Raw genomic sequence first — 22,637 nt, forward strand, 5'->3', positions numbered from 1 at the left:
ATTACTTATTATTTATTTTGTTCTTAAAACTTTTCTATTAGCTACAGAACATTTTATTAACTTTACACCTAAGACTTAATTAAGCAATAACTGTACATTTTATATTTACATCAGCGAKCCGAAGGTCCTGGCAGCCAGTGCTCTTTTTTTCGTGGAAAAGTAATTGTATTATTGTTTCACGTTTTTATAAATAAATAAATAAATAAAGAGGCCAAAATACATATAGAGTTCATCAAAAGCTTGCTAAAACCGTGAAATACAAGTATATCGAAATATTTGCCTTTGATGTTAAAAATTGTTTTGACCTTTTCATTGGTAGTGTTTTTTAGGTGGCGGATGTTTCGCCTTCTCAATTTAGCTTCAAACTGATATATTTTGGCTACCCAGAGGTTACTTAGTCGTCGTGAGAAGCATGAGCCGTATAAAGTAATCGTTTCTGGCCACTCTGAAGTGAATGGCACTCAGAGAACTTTTCTCCCTTGCGTGAACTTCTACACATGACTCCATTATCCATCTTTCTTTAATCTACAATAGCTGGCGTTCGCCAATGGCATCGATAACGCTGTTAGTTCTGCTTTCCCCATGCTGAACAAAGAAGTGAAGCAAATGGGTCTGGCAGTGAACGATGGCAGGACGAAATATCTCCCGTCACCAAACAGACAGTCATTGCACTTGCCACTTGGCTCCCTCGTCATAACTTCGAAGTTGAATGTAATTTCGTCTATCCTGGAAACAGTACTAAGACCAACAACAACGTCAGCATCGGAATTCAATGCAGAATAACTCTTACCAACAGGAGCTACTTCGGACTAAGTGGGCAATTGAGAAGTACAGTCCTCTCTCGACGAGCAAAGACCAAATTGAGGTCACGCTTTACGAGTTTTCGAGAGAAAGTGTTGCGGAAGACTTATGGTCCTCACTCCAGCGCCGAAAGTATTCGACACAGTATCCGAAGAAGGAAGCAGAGGAGGAGAAATACCTCCACACCGTTGGTACAACCAGGTGGCGAAGGACCATTCTGCGCGCTACTAAGCAGATACTGCCAGTTATGGCTAAAAAGTGATGCAAAGATTATTCAACGGGATTTATTCATAAGATTTAAATGTGGCACATTTATAAACGAAATTAAATTCAGACACTCAAAGTCATGTAACTTGCTAATCAAGACAAACCTTTAGCCATTTTTTTCGTACTCCTGCTTCTGGTTTAAAATTAGAATTCTACAGCTCTAAAAAAACAAGCTTTATAAAAAAAAAAAAAAAAAGATTCTTCAAAAACGCCGCTTAATACTCTATGTGAACCTTAAACAAACGCGCTGTAATATCTTTTTGTTTCTATCCGACACCTGCCACTCACTTCTAACACTTTTTCAAAAACCACACAGGGTCTCTACATTTCACCTAAATCTCAACAAAAACTGACACACCCACTACCACTTTACCCCAAACTATGCCTCAAAGCTTTGCAATTAAATCGTATGCCCAAATATTAATGAAATGGCGATAGTTGCATAAACTGTATTAAAAAATTTCAATTTTTTAAACTCACCGAAGTAAAAAAAATTTTTTTTTTTTTTTTTTTTGATATAAACCACACAGTACGCTCTCAGCAATTTTCCAGTTCAACGGCTTCCCAAAAGCACCCCGACTAATTTTTCCCCCATTTCGGTTGGTTTCGCAATGTATTGCAACATGCCACATGCCACATGTGGTACTCGTAACATGTCAGCCCAAAATGGCAAAAACAAAACACCAAAGTGTTGGTCCAGCAAAAGCATAAAAATAACAAAAATTACAGCGTATGACAATCATTGCCCTGTGGCTCTGCTGTTTCACACAAACATGCACATGGATGTATGTGCAGGCATGTAAAAATGTTGCAAGCATGATGAAAAGCGGCAGCAGCGGCGAAAATCTGTGTGCTTTATAAGTTTGCGCAAACAGCAAAATGAACGAGAGAAAACAACCAAATTACTCAGCTGATGAGAGTTTTGATGTAGTACATACCACCAAAAACAAACACAACAACACACTCCCACATACATACACATATACATATGTACATGAATGCTTGAATGTATGCTTACCTAAGTGCTTGCTTAGCTAATATAGATGATAGCTGAGCTGTTGTTGTTGCTTTTTGCAGTGGCTGCGCTGGTTATTCCCACCTTTGCTGTGTCTGCTATCTTCGGCGACAACTTGCACGTGATTCATCAACTCAAGCAGTGATGCATGCAACACAACGCGAGTGTTTACAAACTTTTACTAGTAACAACACTCAGTGTTGTAGCAACAACCAGTGTGGCAACAACAAGAAGATTTCAGTGCTGCAACAACAACGAGTGTTGCAACAAAAACCAGTGTTACAACAACAAGAAATGCCGCAACAACATAACAACACAAATGTTAGCTGGTGACTTTGATGACTGCTAATTTTTTAGTGCAACAACACACAAAGGTACGTACATTCAAAATACGAAAAACCGTTAACTTTGGCACTCCTGAGGCTATAATACCCTTCACAAGTGCATTTTTTTTATAAAACACAGGGTACAAATATGCTTCTTTTGATTTTAAACAGTCAGTTTGTATGGCAGCTATATGCTACTGTCCTCCGATCTGCACAAATTATTCGGTCGTTATACCGTTGCATTAGATAATAACCCGTACCGAATTTCGTGAAGATACCTTGTAAAATACAAAAGTTTTCCATACAAGGACTTGATTTTGATCGAGCAGTTTGTATGGCAGCTGTATATTGTCTGACATCGACAATTCCGAAAGATAAGCAGCTCCTCCTATGAGGAAAAAAAGGGGTGTTCAAAATTTCGGAACGAAGTCTCATAACGGGGGGTCTAGTTCGCGGATACTCAGACCTAATGTGGTCACCAACTCACTCTTCCGTCTGAGTTTCCTGTCTGTATGTTGATACACCAACTTCCTTTTTAACTGTAAATGCGCTTTTTACACACATTCATCGGCATAACGGTAAGTCTGCAAATTTGCGCTCATGCCAACGCTTATGACAGCTACAACAGCAACAACAAGCAGCTGTCAAGGGATTGTGGTGTAGGAATTCCCACAGCAACATTGTACCAAAGGCGCGTTTTTATTACCCACCTTACTTGTACCCACAAGTGCTAGTTGTTTTTGGTAGTGTTGTCGCCAAAGTGCAGTGTTTTCGTACGTCAACTGTTGCAGGCATTTATGTCAGCCACGTTGCCACCTGAGCTGCCGGCTGAAACTGTTTTTTTGTGCGCGTTCCTCTGTTGATTCGCCTGCTTGTCAACTTTGATGGCGCTGGAGCGCGTCCCGTGCCATGAACGCGTGCGTCTCGGCGAGAGTGAATTAATGTTGCAACACACGCAATATAATTTACTCTTGTAAGTTGTGGCAACATGTAGGTGAATTTGTAGAAAAAAATGTACTGTATGCAAAGCAATTTACAATTAAAAAACCTCAAAGCTCAGCTTCAACAAAAAAAAAAAAAAAAATCTGGCAACACTGCAAACACTTAGGGCTGTACTGTTACCTAAATTTTTTTGACTACACCTACGCTTATTAAGCAGTTTTGTAATGTAAAAAATTCGCTAATTTGGTAGGATAGAAAAATATTAGGGCTGTTTTAAATTAATATAGTTTTTTTTTAATTTTCGAACTTTGATTTGCAGGCAGTGATAAGTAAGTAAATATTTTCATATAATTATAATAATTACGAGAAAAAGTATATGCATACATAAATATATGTAGGAACACCCCTAATGTAAAAACATAGATCTGAAAAAAAATGAAAACGTGGAATATGAAAGCTAAAAAACAAAAACAAAAAAAAAAAAAAACAATTCCCCAAAATATATTTGTTTATAATAATTTCAATTTTATCATATATCAATTACGAACAGCCCTAATTTTTCCCTTTGTAGTATTTTATTAAGTTGGGTTGGGAAAAATTACTGTCTTCAAAGATTAATTGTATAATAATATAGTATGACTGAAATAAACCAAGGGATGAGAGATAGAATAGGTTTGAACCCTAATAACGGTAACTGATATAATGAAATATATATAAATAGAAATAGCGGAATTAGATGAGAGACTAGGTTCGGAACCTATGTACGGTGCATGTTTAAATAAAACTTCTTTATAGGCGAGGCAAAGAATGAGTGAGAAAGAGAGAGAGGGTGTCGAAACGTTTAAATAATCTAAGTTCGAACGTTGATTCTGTCGAACTGTATAAATGTGAATGTACCCATAGCAGATAAAGCGATGGTCAGGAACTCAATGCTAAGAACAGTTACGTTGTCAAGTCAAGAAAGTAACGGCAATCTAGGGTAATCTTGACTATCTTATCAAGGTAATATTTTTATCCATTCATGAAAATCAGTTGAATATCCACATATCGAAGAGCCGTTGAGCTCAAATCCAAGAAAAAAGGTGACCACTAATATACCGAAAATTAACTGGTTTGTAGATCTAAAAATAATTCATATATACTTAAGCAGTTTTCTTTAAAAAAAAGGTGGTTAAGTGTAAAAAATGTTGATGTTCTCAGCTCAAAGTAAATATATTTCCAAAAATATTTCTTTTATCATTAGGTTACGTCAAGTTCAGATTTCGATGTTAAAAGTCCTATATAAATAAATACAGACCATTGAGACTATCTTAATTTGTTGCCAGTTTCGGCTTTATCTTTTGTTTTGCCGAAGGTAGGAAGGTTTCAGCCTCAGTCCATCAGGAGAAAGAGTCTTTTTCCACTTCACCTTCCTCCATACAACTTTCGAAAAAATGTTAGCCTTACCACTTAATTCCTATTGGACAGTGTCTAGTAAGAATCGCTACGATTGCGGCAGTATGAACTTTGCTAAGCAAAATGTGTCCGAAAGACCTCTTGCGTTCTACTATGGGCCATAAGGATCTTGAACTCGCAAAGAAGCTATCCGTTGCTAAACAAACACGATGTACATTGGTCCAAGGCTAAAAGGCAAGAGGCCAAAGGTTAGATCTCCTTCGGTTTCATTCCGTAGTGAGTGAAACAAGGGTGCACTCTCTAGTTAGTATGGCATGATTTCTATAAAATTGCACCAGCAGCTATCTGTACTTCATTTGAAAGAGAGACGACATCTTGCAAAGATCTTACGAGATGACTCATCGCAAGCCATCAGGCAATCTCCAAACCATAGTGTGACGGTAAACTTTTGACCGTTATTCATAGTAGCTTTATAGACCGAAAAGTGTAGTAAAATATCTGGTTATTGGCCTCAAAATATCTTTGAAGTCAATGTTTAACGTAACTGAGGAGTTTGAGTGCAAATTTTTAGAAAGTCGTTTCAGCACAAATGGACATCCAATAACAAACTTTTCACTGCTCTTTTATCAGAACGATACTGTGCTGGTTGTAAGTCCGAGTTGACGGATGGATGGTTTCCAGTAACATATGCGCCTAAAACAACAAAATACCTCCAAGAGTGGACACAATAAATCAGCAGTTGTCGCTACAAAGCAGTTCCGAACGTGGAAATTAACAAAAAACAAAGCTCACACTCATCCGCCGACAAACACCGAGAACAAAGCTTGCAGCTTGGGTCCGTTGAAGCCGTGACAGCAGAAAATGTTAATGCCGAAAGCATATATTTTTTTTTTTTTACACATTTTTGGCCCCACTCCTGCCGAGCATAAATCTGTTGAGCTCATCAGGTGTCAGGATGAGTGTCAAGCGGCCATGAAATAAGCACAGAGCGACAGCTGCAGGTGGTAAGGCTGTTGCCGGCACTGATTACGACGACAATTATTAAGCTGTACGTACGGTGTTGCCCGCTCATGCTGCCGCTGTTGTTGTTGTTGGCGGCTGGATAATGGCGGTGTTGGCTTTAGTAAAATGTGTGCGAAACATGCACAGCTGCCAAGTAGCATGTGGCTGTGCAGTGCGTATGGGGCGCGCAGTGCAAGGATATCAAGGCAAATGTACTCGCATGCCGCCGCGCGCGCGGTTGTGTGAGTGAATGTGTGCGTGTGCGCTTTGTGCGTGATTTTTTCGCTATGTTTGCGAACATTAATGAGAAAACGCGAGCAAATAACAAAAGTCATGCGGTGGCGGCGCTGCTCGCTGCTCGCTCCTCTTGCGCGCCTGCGTGAGCAGCTGTAATCACAAACACATACACACACAATATATATATATATAAAATATGTGCAAATAAGTAAACAATATTGTGCTAATAAATAATATATAGTATAGACACATACATATGTATAATAAATAAATGTGTGCCTGCTGGCCTTCATTTATGAATTCTTCGTACGGAGCTGCCGCGGCGGCCGCAACAATTGCCAGCTCGTTCAAAAAGTGGCAATAACAGAAATGCGCGTTACGCGGCGCACGCTGAAAAAGGCGAAAACGGCAGATTAAATGCATAAAAAATTAAAAGTGAAAATGGCGAAAAAGAAGCGACGCCGCGTTGACAGCGACAGGATGCGACAAGGCGCAGGCGCACGCAAACACACTGCCGTTTGTATGTGTGTGTGTGTGTGTGTGCGTGTGGCTGTTATAATAATTTAAAAATGAAATGTTTGCGCGCTGCGGCTACAAAACACAATAAAATAAAATGAAAACGCGTAGAAAAAATGGAATACACGAAAGAATATGGCGAATGAAGGGCCAAGGGAAGAGAAAATGAAGTGTGGCAGCAAATAAAATGGCAACAGGCGCAATTATTGTAATGTGGCGAGTGTGAATTGCGCCCAAATGCGCGGCGGCTTATTTCAATGTGAGCATGTGAGCCCAGCTGCATACACACATACATACATACATACATGTGTACATGCACACCCACGCATTGAGAATTATGCGAATATTGAAATAAATTGTAATGACTACCGTTGCTGCAACATACGCACGCAAAAACGCAGCTTTTCCATTGATGGCCACAATGTGGCATTTTTTCCCCCTCTTGAAAGGGATTGTTCGTCATTTATGAGTCTGTTTATGAGTTGTGTGTTCAAACCGAAAGCGCTTTATGCACTTGAAAAACCAACTTGTTTTACTTAAGCTTGATAAACGAGCGTACCGTTGCAATGAATGCAAAAAAATTGCAAAAAAAAATTATAATAAATGCAAAAAAAAAAAAAGTAGCGGTCATAAAGTAGCACTTTTTATTTTTTTACAAGCACCGTTAACCTTGAGTTTCAAAATAAAAAGCATTATTTGCTAGAGATAAATTCACGCACTCGGGTAGAGGCGCTGTTGCGATAGCTTTTAATCTGTCGCACATTCGGACAGCATATTTGTATTTGTATTTTGTAAATATTTCAAAAATATTATGTTGGATTGAAGCATTTGACACAAGGACGAATAATAGCACGTTTTTGAGGACTAATTTGGAATGAAAGGAAAGCTCAACATTGTAGTAAGGGGCGTTTTTTAGGCGCGTGGTTCTTTCACACTTCGCCTAGTAATCAGTCAGGTATCCAAACACGCACTGCTACAAAAAACAGCAGATAGTTAAGTGGTGTAATACCATTGGCTCTGCTCCCAAGCGACAGCATTACCAAAAAGGTAAAACTTCACCACTTAGCAGCAAGGCTGGATGGAATTAATCCACTCTTGAGCTACTGCCTAAGAATAGTGCAATCAAGTGATACACTGACGGCTTGAAAACGTCGAAGGAATTGATGCAAGAGTCATAGGACCCCAACTCTCCATACCTATGGAAAGCTTTTCGAGCATCTTCAAGCAGAAATCTTTGCCATAAGTCGATAACCATACTTAGCGATTGTAAAGCGGCACTTAAAGCAAACTCTGATTTTTCTACTGATGCAGGAGTGTAGATAATAGCTGAATGGCCCAGCGGAACGTAACCAAGTTCAACTCATCTGGGTGCCTGGTCATAAAGGTATAATCAGGAATGATCTTAAAATGGTAGGACCCGAAGGATCCTCATACTATAAAGGAGCTCCTCCACAAGGAAGAAGGAATACGTAGGAAAAAGTATCGGCAAAAACTCCAAGGCATGTGCCAAGCCAAGTTGTTAATGGATGGTTTCAACATCAGCAGGTTTAAATATAATATGTAATCAACGTACCTAGGGACACATTTAGACTACTTGCGGCATTTTACTCTGGACACTGCAAGCTGAAAAAGGCACTTATACAACATGGGCCAAGCTTCTTGCGTAAGTTATCGGTTCAAGGAGCCTGAAGCATCAGAGTATCCGCTAATTGAATGCGTGAAAATTTGAAGACGCCGGTTGAAGGCCCTTACATTCATGTTCCCAAATAAGGATCACTTCGCTTCGCTAGCATTTAGCAGTAGATTGGACTTTATCAATATGCTGGGGCTAGGTGAGTCTTTGTGATTTAGGCGAGGACACAATAGACCTAAGGTCGCGATGCATTTCTCGTTTATCTATCTAATCTTTTTGGTTTCTACTCAGTTCGGTTTGCAATTTCATAATAAATATACTTGTCTCGAAACAACATTTGTTAATCGTGGAAAATTTATTACCAAAATAAGGCTAGAAGCAACACTCGATGCTAGAGGCATTAAATATTCGGTAGTGGCCCAGCAGTGTCTTTAATTCCAGCAATGATAGAACGGTTTGGCACCACGTTTACTCTAGTGATTAATGCGATTTCACAGAGACGCTATAGAGTGGAGCAGAGTATTCAAAAAGTATCTCGCTTTGAAAGTATGCAAAATGCAACTCAAGCAACCGTTAAGTACGTCGCGCGTTTGGTGAATGTGCCCAAAAAGATGGCTATCGAGCCCGATTTTCACAAGAAAATTTTGTTCAGCGCTAAAGTTCACTTTTGATTGAATGGGTACGTTAATAAGCATAGTTTGCACATTTGGAGCCATTGTTAAGATGCTGTTACATTCTCAAAAATTCACTGCTTGATGAGTTCTATGAACAGAGAAAATCTTTGGTCTATGCTTCTTCAAAAATGAGGTTGGTCTTAATGTTACAGTCGATGGGACGCGCTATAGAGATGTGATTAATGACAAATTTGGTCTTAAATGAACGACCTTGGTCTACAAAGGTCTGCAAGATTGTACGCTTTAACACCATTGGACTCATTTTTTGTACAATATAAAATTTTTTGTGCCGCAACGTTTAGACAATGATAACGCGTTAACGACGAACCACGTTCAGTACGGCCATCAACACCAACTGATCAACACGCCAATAAAAAAAAAAGGGAAAAAAGGAATTGGCGGTCAGAGATCTTACTGGCGTCGTTCGCATATCGGAAGGATCAGTGAAAATCTTTTTGAAAGACAGTTGAGCCTAAGAAAAGTGAAAACACGGTTGGTACCGAAATCACTAAATTTTTTCAAAAAATAGCGTCGCGTTAACGTCTGTGAAACAATGCTTCCGGACAATTGTCATGAAACGTATCATTACTGGCGTTGAGTCTTGGTTCTTTGCTTATGTCCCGGCAAAAGCGAGCCAAAGCCGAAAAAATACATCAAAGCAGGTCAAAAATTTACTTTAACAACTGTTCCGAGTATTGGGAAAAACGTTGGCACAAATGTTTTTTAGCCAAGGGGGATCACTTTCAGATGACAATAATATTATATGTTTTTATATACATTCCATTTGCTTACCTTATAACGCTATTCTTGATTGGGGATGAAATCTGTTGGAGATCGATTTGTTCTTTAGTAAATTACTCTGAAAGTAAAAAATACAAATTAATTAATTAATCAATGAGTTGAATTTAAAAATTGAATTTATTAAATAAATAACATTTTCTGTGGATTTATAATAAGTTTTTGTTAACAAGATGTTTGTGAATATAAAAGGTTCGAATGACTTTACGTTGAAAGGTTTACTAAGCAACTCTAGGGGTTTTTTTTTCAGGACAAAGTACTCATTTATTTTCAGTCATAAGATGCCCAACTTCCGGTGGCAGTTGCTAATTTTGCGATCTCGTAAAACATATGAATATGCACATTAAGGTGAGCCGCAGAAGGCGAACGTTGAATTTTTAGCGTTAAAACTGGTATAAACATCCGTGAAGTAAAAAAATTATATTAAACAGTTGAAATGTTATAGTAGTTGGAACAAAAAATGAATTTTTCTTTGTTTTTTTTTTTCATTATTTTTTTCATTATTTTTTTCTTTGGTTTTTTTTTGTATTTTAATGTGAAACTCGGAATGCTTACCGACACCTTTCAAGCTTAAGTTAATAAAACCACACTTTCAGTAATTTAGTGTTCTCTGTATACAAGTAGGCTCACTTTAACCCATAAATTCGATAACAATTTTTTTTTGCCCCACCCTAATGTACATACATATATACATATGAATAGTAAATAGTCAATAAAACTCACAAACAGCAAAGACTTTAAGGAACGAAGAGTAGATAAACGAGTTCAAAAGCTTCAATAGCATCCGCATGGCCGCCGAGTTGCTGTACCCCTTTGGTATCTTCCCCAAACTGAGGTACTGCAAACAGATGTTTTAGATACATATTTTAGTTTTGTAAAGAGAGTATCAAGAACATGCACACAAGCAGCTACACCTATACATCAATTCAAGTCCTTCAAGGGCCAAAACATCAACCAAATTATATGGAGGAGGCTGTATACCAAGTAATTACAGTGCTTGCTCTGGACGCTCAATATTTTTGGCAATTTCCATGTCTTTAGATTCAACATATGCTTGTTTATGCTTGTTGTTGTCATTATTTGTTTTTTTTTTTTCTCGTCTGCTTTGAGCAGCTGTCGCTTGATGCTCGAATTTCATGGCGCAGAACTCAAGTGGAAAAGTCCCGAGCGACGTCAGCGAACAAGCGGCAAACTCAAAATTATAAGCAAACAGGCGGAGAAGCAACAACAATAAACACGGGAACACAACAAAAAGGAGAACTCTGAGAAGTTGACTGTCGCAAAGTGTCCTGTTGCACCAAATTTCATACACTAATTGTTATATTTTTGTACATAGCGTATGTTACAGTTGTTGTTGCTATTGTTGGCATGCCACGCTTGTTGATCGCCGTTGTGGTGTTTTCTTTGATGCTTGATCGTTGTTTGGCAGCGGTTAGCAGTCGATTGCTGGTGGTTGTTTATTTGTTTATTTTCGGTGAAGAGCCAGTGACATTGGCGGGGGTGTGAAGGCACCACACGCACATACACATACACACATGCATGCATATATAACAATATGAATTCCTACAAGTGTGTATTTGTTGGTGGGAACGTGTGAAAGTATACACGTGGGCGCAAGAGCATTGTTTTTGCTACAGCAAAGTCAAACACACACACCCTCGTATGACTGTGTTTGTATTTATTTTACTGTTATATTTATTTTCATTGTTATAGCCATGCAATTATGCACACACAATACCGAGTGGAACAACGTGGCATTAAACAATAATACAGTGCAGCAACAACAGCGTACAACAACAATGGTAAATTTAAAAGATTTTCAGCGAAAACGTTTACTTTTTGTACGCAAACGCACCCGTTTCTGCAGCGCACATGCTGCCGCATAAATTATTCTACTCGTGTGCAGGAAATGCACGCGACCAAGAGAACACGCAACATGCAGCTTGTACGCTTGTAAATTCAAGGTCTCAGTGAGAGTGAGAAGACGGATAAACTTTTTTGTGCGAATTTTAATGCTTGAAAATGGTAAGAAACTAACTCTGGGACTCATGTGACGCAGGATGATCTCATTTGGCAGAAGTTGCCGAAATTTTAGTACGTACCCTGCAGGAAAAATTTGGTATCATAGTCATAAAGGATTCAAATGAGCCGCACCGAACCAAACTATTTTTTACAGTTGCATTTTTGTAGCAAAAAATGGTTTATAAAGACCTTTATCTTAGTTTTGTTAGATCAGTTTATATGACGGCTATATGCCATAGTGGTCCGATCTGTACCATTTATTGGGAGGTTGTATCATTTCTTTGGACAATAATCCATGACGAATTTCCGGAAGAAATCTTATAAAATAACCAGTTTTGCATATAAAAACTTAATTTTGAACGGTAGGTTCGTATGACAGCTATATGCTATAGTGGCCCGATTTGAGAAATAACTTCTGGAAATTGTACCGTTGCCTTCGACAATAAGCCATGCTAAATTACGTGAAGATTTATTATCAAATAAAAAAGTTTTCCATATAAAAAACTTGATTTAGATTGTTCAGGTTGTATGACAGCTATATGCTAGAGTGGTGCGATATATGTAGTGGGTTTCGATAAATAACCAGATTCTTTAAGAAATTAGATCACAGCTAAAAATTTCAGAGCGATAACTCGAAAACTGAGGGATTAATTCACATATATAAATCCAATGTCTTGTTGCGCTGATCAGTAAGAAAGTTTCCAACGTTTCCTTCTCGATACTACAAACTTGTGTCAACCTCATTTTTTGTCGTTCTGGATTAGATTTAGGAAATATAACAAAATTTCGGTTCAAGAGGCCCCGATATTCCGTAAAGATGCTAGCTTAACACTCAACTGACATCTTTCTTTAAAAAGTCGTACTTTGGGGGCCAAATGCGCTACATTTTCTGTCTGATAGGATAACGTAAATCTCGACCAACTATTTCTGAAACAATCTTGAGATCCCCTATTAAAGGCCTACAATTAAGCCCTCTCCCTAAAGACCATCGGTTCATACTCGACTTTCATCTTTATTTAAGAAGTCGTACCTTGGAGATCAAATGCGATAACTTTTCTGTCTGATAATATGACTCAAAGGCCAAGAAACGATTTTTGAAGCAATTTTGAGATTCACTGTTAGAGTTCTACAAGTAAGCCCTTTACGTAAAAATTACCGAGAAGTAAAAAAATTCTTAAATTTCTGTCTCCGAAAGTGTCAAAATAATACGATTTTTATAATAATACAACGTTCTCACAAATTTCTCTCTCTATATAACCTTTTAAAAAGTATTGTATAACTCTTACATGAATCCATCACATTTTAAGTGAAGTGAAGAGATTAAAAGTAATATACGAGTACAAGCGTCGCAAAAAACTAACCAAGTTTGAAATAAAAAGCGCTACAACTGAAGGCAGAAGAGCTTAAGTCCGAATGAATATCCCATTCACTTACCGTTTCACAAGTTCAACTCTACTCCAAAAAGTATGTATAGGTCACCATTTGCATGGTTTAGTGTCGCCTAAGCGTATGAGAGTTAACAAAAAGTCGACACATGCATATATTAATGACTATACCACATATGGTATGTACATATGGATATATAGAAATGTGTGCTCTCACATAGGTGTGTTCGCTAGGAGTTTAATGGCGCACATTTAGCGTTTCGGGCTAAAGTCACAGCTGTTTGTGAAGCTAAGTGCCAAAACGTTACTAGCTTTTGTTTGGTTAACCAGCGGTGCTCGAAAGCATTTATTCAAAGCAATGGCTTTACAAATGCCAGCCCAGACATTTTGGGAATGCGAAAATAATTTACTTTTGGTAAAATGTGGCGGTAGGTTTGTCTGAATACCATAAATGTACTTCCCCTGTGGGAAATGTGCAATACTATATACAAGTTTTTATGTAAACGTAGGCCTCTAAAATAGAACAAACGAAGATAGTGGTAGTATAGAGATAAATGGTGTGCGAAAGCTTTTGAAGGCATGTAAACCTCATAACAAAACAGGAGTGTAGAAGGTAAATTATTTGCAAGGTATGAAAGAAGTCAATAATTATTATTGTAAATTATGCTAGTGAAAATACTGAGGTTTATATAATACACTAAATTGTGTAAGTGTTGACCGAAAAACGATCGTATTGTTTTCTAACAGTTTCTGTTATTACGCATTTCAGACTGGTTCAATATTTGCTTAAGTCTTGTAAAGCTATTATTTCATTAGCCGATTGAGAAGTTTAAAAGATGACTATTAGCCGAATGAAATGATAAAATTACAACTATAATTAAGCATCTATGTTTTAGGAATACAAACATACAATCAAAATTCGCTTCAAGCGAAGGCATTGTAACGGAAGACTACTTCTCTTGGACCTAGCAACTGGCATTAAAAGGACCAAAACTGGTCTATGCATGGCTTATTGGCCTACCAGTTTAACTTAACCTATATGAAATCAGTCGATTTGCACCGAGGACATAAAATCGTTTGCGAGGTCATTTCAGTTGTACATCCCAAGAGCAGACAGGTCTCTATGTTTTTTGTCCCCCATTAGCACCGTGTTCGTCCCAGCTTCCATTATCCATTGACGGGTCCCGAAACGCAGAATCTTTTCGTTGGCGCTTCTATGAGTACGACATGGCCTAACCAGCTCATTCGTTGGCATTTTTTTCGCGCCTAGCAGTATCCATGTCGTCTCCGTTCTCATACAGTTCTATCTTCTTCGGTAGTCATCACGCACGCAGGCGGCTTCAAAAATTTTTCGGACAACAGTTCCACGAATACTCGCAAGTGCTTTTTCATCTCGGTTCGTCAGGTCTGTTCAGTTTCTTGATGTTATTTATGCCGGCTCCGAGATAGACCTCTTCAACTTTATTGTTGCCAACAGGGAACAAGTTTTAAAGACGCGGGGAATCTTTGTTTTGTTGTTTTTGTACAAAAATACTTTTGAAGGAATTTTATTTCCATCTTCTTTATACTGCTATAGAGCAGTTTTTGACGAAAGGTGGGCTCTCCCACCGAAAGCGGTCTTCTGGCTGTACGAAACCATAGTCCCATTACGTTATATGGGGTCTTTATGTGATGAAAGGCTCTAGAAAAATCCACAATTGCAAAGAAAATCGAGTGTTCAACGAGCGGCGCTCATCAGCATATATGGTGCACTAATGTCCACTTCAACCATATAACTTAAGGTCATCTTGCATATATTGCAACATCGTCGGAAGAAGTATTTCTGCGAAAGTTGATATCAGACCCAGAGAGTCTGGATTCCTAAACGAATATGTGTTTGAACACTCTGAAAATTTACTTCATACCGGATCATGGAGACGCAAAACCGAATACTGACGGCTCCTTTTCTACCCATATACCGACGAGGAAATTGCGTGTGGGAGGAAGCCGAGCGAGGAGAGGAGCAGTGAGTGTCTTTACTTCATTTAATGATCTCTTCGCAATAAGTAAGGCTAGCCTCTCTCTAGTCGTGGGTTTTATAATTCATGGGACTTGAATTTGAAGAGTAATCCAACCAAAAGCAAATTTTACTTTCCGAATTGCCATTTTTTCCGAAACTGACAGACCTGATAGAAACTGATAGACCGAATGGTTTGAAATTATTACACGACCTTTGCAGAACGATCAATAATCAAAGGAACAAGGTTTTTGATAATTGCGATTCTTTACTTTACCCTTAAGTACAATATTTTTCACAAAAAACTATTTTTTTTTGGGAAGTCGCGTTCTTGTTTAAACTCAAAATTTTAACAAATCCGTCGATCATTGCTTGAATTTATCTATGGTTGTAATAAATTTATTTTGTTTTTGGATTTGCAATAGGTTTAAGCAGAAAAATCCTCCTCGACGACAGATATCTATTTAGAAGTAATTTCGAAATTTTTGAAAATGATTCGCCTATTTTTTAAAGACCTTGAAATTCGGTAAATGTTTATTATTTTTGTTGTATTACTACAAAAATCGCCTTTTCAAAAAAAAAAATAATAATAATAATAATTATAATAATAACAATCCTTTTTTCTCGCATATATTTACGTATATGTGCTCGTATGTATGTAAATATGCATAATTCCTTAATGATTCCCAGCCCACGTTTCTATAATTTCGCAATGAAAATGTTGTGCGAAACAAAGCAGCAGGTCATTAGTTAGCGCAGTAAATTACATGGTCTAAAGGGGTGTCCCGCGTGAAATTGAAATGTAAACATATACACATATCATACTCACATATGCACAGAATTGCTTTCCCTCGCCCGCAGGGGCAACAAATAAACCCATATGCCACAAAACAATTACTTGCATTAACCCCTAAACTCCCTAATATTGATTCACATACTTTTTTTATCACTCACTTTATTTGCCACACAACAGAAAAAACAAAGAAGTAAATCACTTGTTTACCACAAACAACAATAAAAATGAAAAAAAAAAAAACAAAAATTGAAATAAAAACAACCCACTCAATTCCACGCATTTTGAAACTTAAATAAGAAATTTATCTTCAGTGACCACGCCCTGCGCGCCAACGAGCTGCGCTAATGTGGAAAAAAGACATAAACATACATACATACATACGCCAGCCTCACGACCCTTTATGACTGCGACGATTTGCTTTCTTTCGATTTTTGGCTTTAAACTGGAAAGGAAACTATAAATTTTGCCAAGTGCTGGCTGCATGTAGCACACGTACAGCCATACATATCTGTATAGTACTTATGTGTGGCGGTGTAGGTGTGTCAGAGCTAGTGGATTGCTGTGTGTGTATTTATTCATAATATGCACGATCTTGCGTTAGATTTATTACGCTCATAAAAATTGCAACGTGGAAAAGCACACAAATCCTTACAAGCGATAGAAGTACACCCACACACATACACACATAGACACAGAAATCTAGGCAAACGCGAATCCAAACAATGAACTGTAAGATTGGATACAAGAAAAGTACGATACTCTGAACTCAAGTAACTGAAAAGCAACGGGTGGTGGGAGGGGTTTCTCAACCACAATAGCTGGCGACTTGTAGCTGATAAGGTAACTGAGTCTATAACTTGTTGTTTTTGTATAGTGATGGCAGTAACGGTATATGCTCTAACCACACACTGTGACTGAAAAAGCCATTCAAAAGTAAACGCTGACTCCTTCAAGCAATATCTAGCCTAATGTGTATCAATTCGGTTTTATTGTTGATTTTATGTCTTTGTTTGTGTGGGTTTGCAATTTTGTACCACATTTACTGTGCGCTAAACAAACGTGCCGCAACTGATGAGAGAGCGCTTTCGTAAGAAAATCAAAGTAAATAAAATGAAGTCGAAATGCCGTTATCGGGAAATAATTTTTTAACGAGCGTACTTACTTACAAACGAACAAATTTATGTATTTCTATTGTCGACATATTACTATAGATATATGTACATATGTACACATATATGTCTAATAGCGGGATTCTGCAATCAGTCTCTAGTCTCTATTTGAGACATTTTGAGGTAAAGTATCAATTTGTGACTGGTTACTATTCACTAAACAGTCTCTAGTGTTAGTCTCAAAATATTGCCTCAAATTTGAGATCTGTTAGTTAGCAGGTCACAAAACTGAAAAGAACTCGTGTCTGCTATTTTGAATATACTGAATAGAGATCATCATAGATATTAATGGATTGTAATTTTTTTATATTTTATAAGCAAATCAAACACGAAAAGGTTAAAAAGAAATCACTTTTACATAAATTATATATATTTTTAATTTTATTGATAATTATGTTTTTTGACTATGTTATAGAAAATTTAATATTTGTTATCGACATATTCATTTTCATTCAAATGTAAAAAACATCTCTGAATAATGAAATGTAATAGATTTTGTGATTGTCACTTACAGAATAGCAAAATCGTCTCAAGTCTCAAAAATTCTCTCTCACTTAAAATCTCAAATTTAGAGACTTGAGACTGTACACAGTACAGAATCGCACGGTAAGACTCTTTCTTCGTTCATTTATAAATACTTATGTTTGATAGAAGCCATTAGTGACCCATTTTAGGTCATATGTGCGCCATTTTATTCGATATTTTGTTGCCGGTTTGAAGGTTATTTCATAATGCTACTCTAATAGTAGACCCGTATTTCATCCCTCGCCCATATAGGCAAAATTTCTGGGATAGTCGATTCTCACAATTTTTTGTGTCGGATTTTGACCATGAAAATAATTCCCCATCAACAGGACCAGCTAGTAATCACTTGATGCCAGATTCGAACTATGCAGTGGATGATCGATCTGTTGCCTCTAACGACGCACAATTGATATGTAAAGTCTGTCGTTGTTCTGTCAGAATGTAATTTCTCTTTTACATATTTGATAAGTCTGACCGTTGCTTGACAATTGTTTCATTCAAGCGGCTCAATTGTGGACAGTACAATTCCGGATGAAGATTTTTCCCGCAGAGCAGCAACTCATAGTAGATTTCGTTGCGTTTCAGGAGCGATTCGTAGATGGAAATTCGGTCCATGAGTTTTTATTGCGTTAATCAGTGTGACAGCCATACATAGAACTTTCTTTCGTATTCATTCTAATTTAAATTGTACCAAACGACAAGACAATCAAAACGGTATTTACATACATGATGGTCGGAATACTCGATTTCCATTATTTTATTGATAATTGCGAACAGGTGCCCTACAGGGAATGCATGTTTGAAATCGAGTTCACTGAAACTGAGGCGACGGAGCCAAATTGAAAATTAAATACTTTCCATATTGTAAGTAGTCCTTCTAGCATTTTCGGCCTTGACAAAGCCTTTATTCCTTTTGGAAGCTGTCCATATTTGATGCGCGATTAGACAATACTGATTGAAGCAGCTACAAAACTGTCTGGAACAGTTTTTAATASGGATCTTTATCTTTATCTTTACAACTTCGAACAAGGTGAGATACAAAATACACAAGCCATCTGTTGGAAAAACGTTGGAATAAAGTTTTTTTTACTGAAGGAATGCCTTGCAATGGGTTTCAGGACATAGTGATATTCCTGGTGAAGCAGGTGACCTAGCCACTGGCTACAATCAGACAATGGAAATGTATATGCGTCTGGCTACTAAAGAAACGACAAACATGCCATAAGTATAACCGAGTCTCAGCGGAGGCAATTAATAATTTCTTCATGGAATATAGACCGCACATGACGACTACGAAAATTCAAAATGAGTGATACAAAAACACTATTATATGTACTAATAGGTCATTGTCTAATTTTCAGGCATGTCAGGAATGACATATAATGACTAATGTAAAAGCTGTCAAGGCGTAGAAGAGAATAAGACTTTAAAACCTTTTTTATGCGAACCCAAACGGGAAAGGGTTTCTTGACGAAATTCCAGAGGTTGCACAGTTTAAGTTTTTTTTTGCTAATTAACTTAAAGCACTCGTTGATTCAGAAAGGAGACAAAGAGTGAGTGGCTTTTGGACCCAGTCGTTTGGTTTCACAATGGGGCTCCGGAAGGCGTAAATGCATCGACAGATAGTCACTCCACCTATCCACCTACCCACGTTATTCTTCTTAATTTTATAACAGTGAGTATGTAGTCATCTGTACAACCCTTTTCCCTAAGAAATCCAAGTCAACTCGGTTGATTTCTTTTCTTCTTTTCTTTTATTTATTTGGCCTGTTTCCAAAGCATATAAGAACACTGTACTTTTTGTAAAACGGTATATTGCCGACGAGCGTGTCGATTGACTAGTTTTCTCTTGAGTCGTGACAATATGACTAGCGTCGAAATATAACAAGGTGCTGAATCAGGTCTCGAGTTATTTTTGTATGTGTCACCTTTTGTGTATATCCAGTCAACGTATACTAGGTGGTGGTGAGTAAATAGTAGAAGAAAACATATTAAGAAAAAACAATTTCATAAATTTATTAATTTTGATTCATTACCGAAAGTAAGAACCAATCCAAGCTCAAAGTTATATGATAGCTGAAAGCCTCTGCTAACCACATCACTGTTTATTAGACCATTTTCAACTTCATAGTGGAATATAATTAAGGATTCTGTCCCCCACTTAAAGATACACATTTTGTGCATAATGAAATGTATTTCCATGGTATCAATACTTAATGGGTGGAAATTCAATACTTATGAGGAAAATTCCCGCTCCTTTCCCCAAATGTCAGCTTGCATATCAGAAAATGCCTGAAATGTGCTGGAAAGTACATGCTATGCATACGAAACGCACAATTTGTTGAAAGAAAGTGCAGCTTTTGTAACCAAATAATGAACATTGCCTGAATTATGATTTCCTACTCCGCAGTTGATACCTTGCAACCACCCCAAATTGCAGCCGCATCGATCACAAGGCATAACGCGAGGCGAGTTAATTTCATGTTTCCATAGGCCATCATTTGTGAGGGTGGAAATTTCCATACAAAATTATGCAGTTGGCATGAGAAATGAAATCGAAGCGGGTAACTGAATAAGTGTGGCAGGCGGCGCAGTAGCAAGTGCGTGGAGCAACCACCACCACACGCAACAGAGCAAAGGATATGAGTATTGTATTGTACAAGCGAAAGTTTTGTGTGTGTGTGGAATACTCGTGCATTCGCTGTTTTTGTGCGCATTGTTGTGTCATGCCATTTTGGCCTTTCGCCAAGCGCATGGGAACGCATGAAAACGCTTCAGCTTCAGCAATTTGTTGTCTCTGTGCAGGCATTGCAAGTGCGCGCTGCTGCTGCTGTTGACAGGCAGAAGGGGTGATAGGCAATGATAGCAACTGTTTTTGGAGTGAGTGGTCGTAACGGTGGTGATGGTGGTGGTGGTGGTGGTGATGGTGGTGGTGGTGGTGTTGGTGCTGTTGATGTTGGTTGAGGTGCTCTTAATATGCATTTGCTGTGTTCGATTGAGGGTGGCGACGCCGCGCTGACGGCTTATCTGCCACATATGCCGCATTTATTACAACAATTACAGCAGGGTTGCTTTTTGCATTGCGTACATACATATATGTATTTGTTGTTGTTACTCTTTGCTTACAGACACTTCAACTGTTTTCAGCTGTGATGTGTTGGCTGGCCAAATTGATGCTTTTCAACTGCGGGCCGCCGCGTAAATGCCGACAAACGTGCGCCTTGCGTCTCCACGAGCGCTCTCTCTTCCTCGCTCACGTCGCCTTTTCAACTTCAGACATTTTAATGGTTTCATGCGTTGCACAGCATGTTGTTTATTAATCTCAAAATCGTTAACTCTATAGACGCAGAAACCTTTTATGAAAAAAAAAAGAAAAATTGAAAGAAATAATGAAAAGCAGAAAATCCAATTCAAGTGCGCAGATTTCATTATTTTTTGTGCTTCACTCTGCCACCGATGAATGGAAACGATTCATAGGCATTTGCGCGTGCCAGCGCAGAAGTTCATTTCGACGCAAAAGAAAAAAGAAAAAAAAAAACAGGCAAACGCTGAGCGCTAATAATTGAAATTGAAATCTTATAAAGAAATCTCCAGATAAAAATTGAAATGGCGCGCCGCAGAAATCACAACGCAAGCCAACAACAACAACAACAAACGCGCATTCATTCAGCACCTCTAATGCATATCTGCTGGCTGTGTGCGGTCTCTATTCTTGTATACATATATGCATGTATGTATGTCTCCATTTAACAGGCGCGCATCCGAACGCCGTCACAACACACTTTACTCGAGTGCGAAGCTACAGAAAAATACAAAATGCGCTAAATTCGCATTTATCCAAATAAATATTTGAAAAAGTCAAATGAAATGACAAGCGTCACAGCGCCTTGGGTGCCGGTGCGCTTTCGGCAAGTTGACGCGCACGTTTAGTGGCGCAGCAGTGGCAGCGCTTGACTGAAGTGTTTTGACAAATTCGCGCATACAGATATTTCTGCATGAGTTTTTTTTTTCTTTTTTGGCTTTGCGCCATGTCAATTTGCGCGCTGTCAAAGCTCTTGAGTCTAGACTTGTGTCATTTCTGTGCCCATAATTGTGGGTAACATTTTTTGTGCGAGTTTAAAGCTATTTGTTTGCACTTCAGCAAAGTGTCAACTCAAGCGTTTATCCGTGCAGGCATTCATGTCTTGTTTTTGTATTTTATGTACCATTATTTAATGGTATCCTGCAGGTACGGTTCAAATGCAAGTTGTTTTGGTGAGGTGAGGAAGCATAGATTGAATTTTGATAGGATAAGGCAAGGACTATATTCTTGTTATAGACTTCTGAATAAATTTTTGTATTTACTTCAAATGTAACTAGTTTAACAAACTACTTCCTACTTTATCAACAAAACTTTAGTTAAGACATTATTTGAAACTCTGACCAACTCAAAAGTCCCTAGTTTATAACTAGTACAAAGTTAAGCATTATAATCCAAGTCCAAAGGTAACTGGTCTAAAACTATGCCATGACTAACCAATTTCAAATTTGTTTACTAGGCCAAGATTCTCTTCTTTCGCAATATAACTGTGGGTCCGACTGGACCGTGAAGACTCAACTTTGCCAGGAGCCTCTATCCGCGAGATAACGCCAGTTGTACATTCCAAGTAAAGACAGGCTTTTTCCATTGGATGCGTGGGCGGCATTACCTTCGTTATCCACTCATATGGCTCCGGTCGAAAACCACCACCTTTCATGGCCTAACCTACACATTCGTTGGATTCTTATGCGCCTAATCATATCCATGTTGACGTAGAGCTCATAAAGTTCGTGATTCGGTCTATCTCGATTTTCATTGCCACTCAGACGACTCCAAAGATTTTGCAAAAAACAGTTCTCACGAATGTTCAAGTGCTTATTCATCTTGGCTCGTCATGGTCCATGTTTCTTTACCGTATAATACGTTAGGGCAGGAATAATGAAATATTAAAAAGCGTAATTTTTGTTCATCGAGATAAAGATCTGCTTCCCATATATATATATATATACAGAAACCGTCAAGGGCGACCGTTATCGCGCTATGATAACTGACTGGTGATCTCGGCAACATCTGGTTGCAACAAAACGACGCTACTTCTCACACATCACATCAATCAATG

General features: G+C 38.1%; 1 protein-coding gene across 1 annotated transcript in view; it reads right to left on the minus strand.

Annotated features, from left to right (window-relative positions):
* The window catches only part of LOC108965131, a 269,251-nt gene that overhangs the window by 216,914 nt on the left and 29,700 nt on the right, over nt 1-22,637 (minus strand). The window contains exon 3 of the mRNA XM_018927350.1: nt 9,601-9,667. The gene's annotated coding sequence lies outside the window, so the exon portion shown is untranslated. The remainder of the gene's footprint in view (nt 1-9,600; nt 9,668-22,637) is intronic.

This window comes from Bactrocera latifrons, unplaced genomic scaffold (genome assembly GCF_001853355.1).
Source record: "Bactrocera latifrons isolate USDA-ARS-PBARC rearing strain unplaced genomic scaffold, ASM185335v1 scaffold_134, whole genome shotgun sequence".
In the NCBI taxonomy this organism is placed as follows: Eukaryota; Metazoa; Arthropoda; class Insecta; order Diptera; family Tephritidae; genus Bactrocera; species Bactrocera latifrons.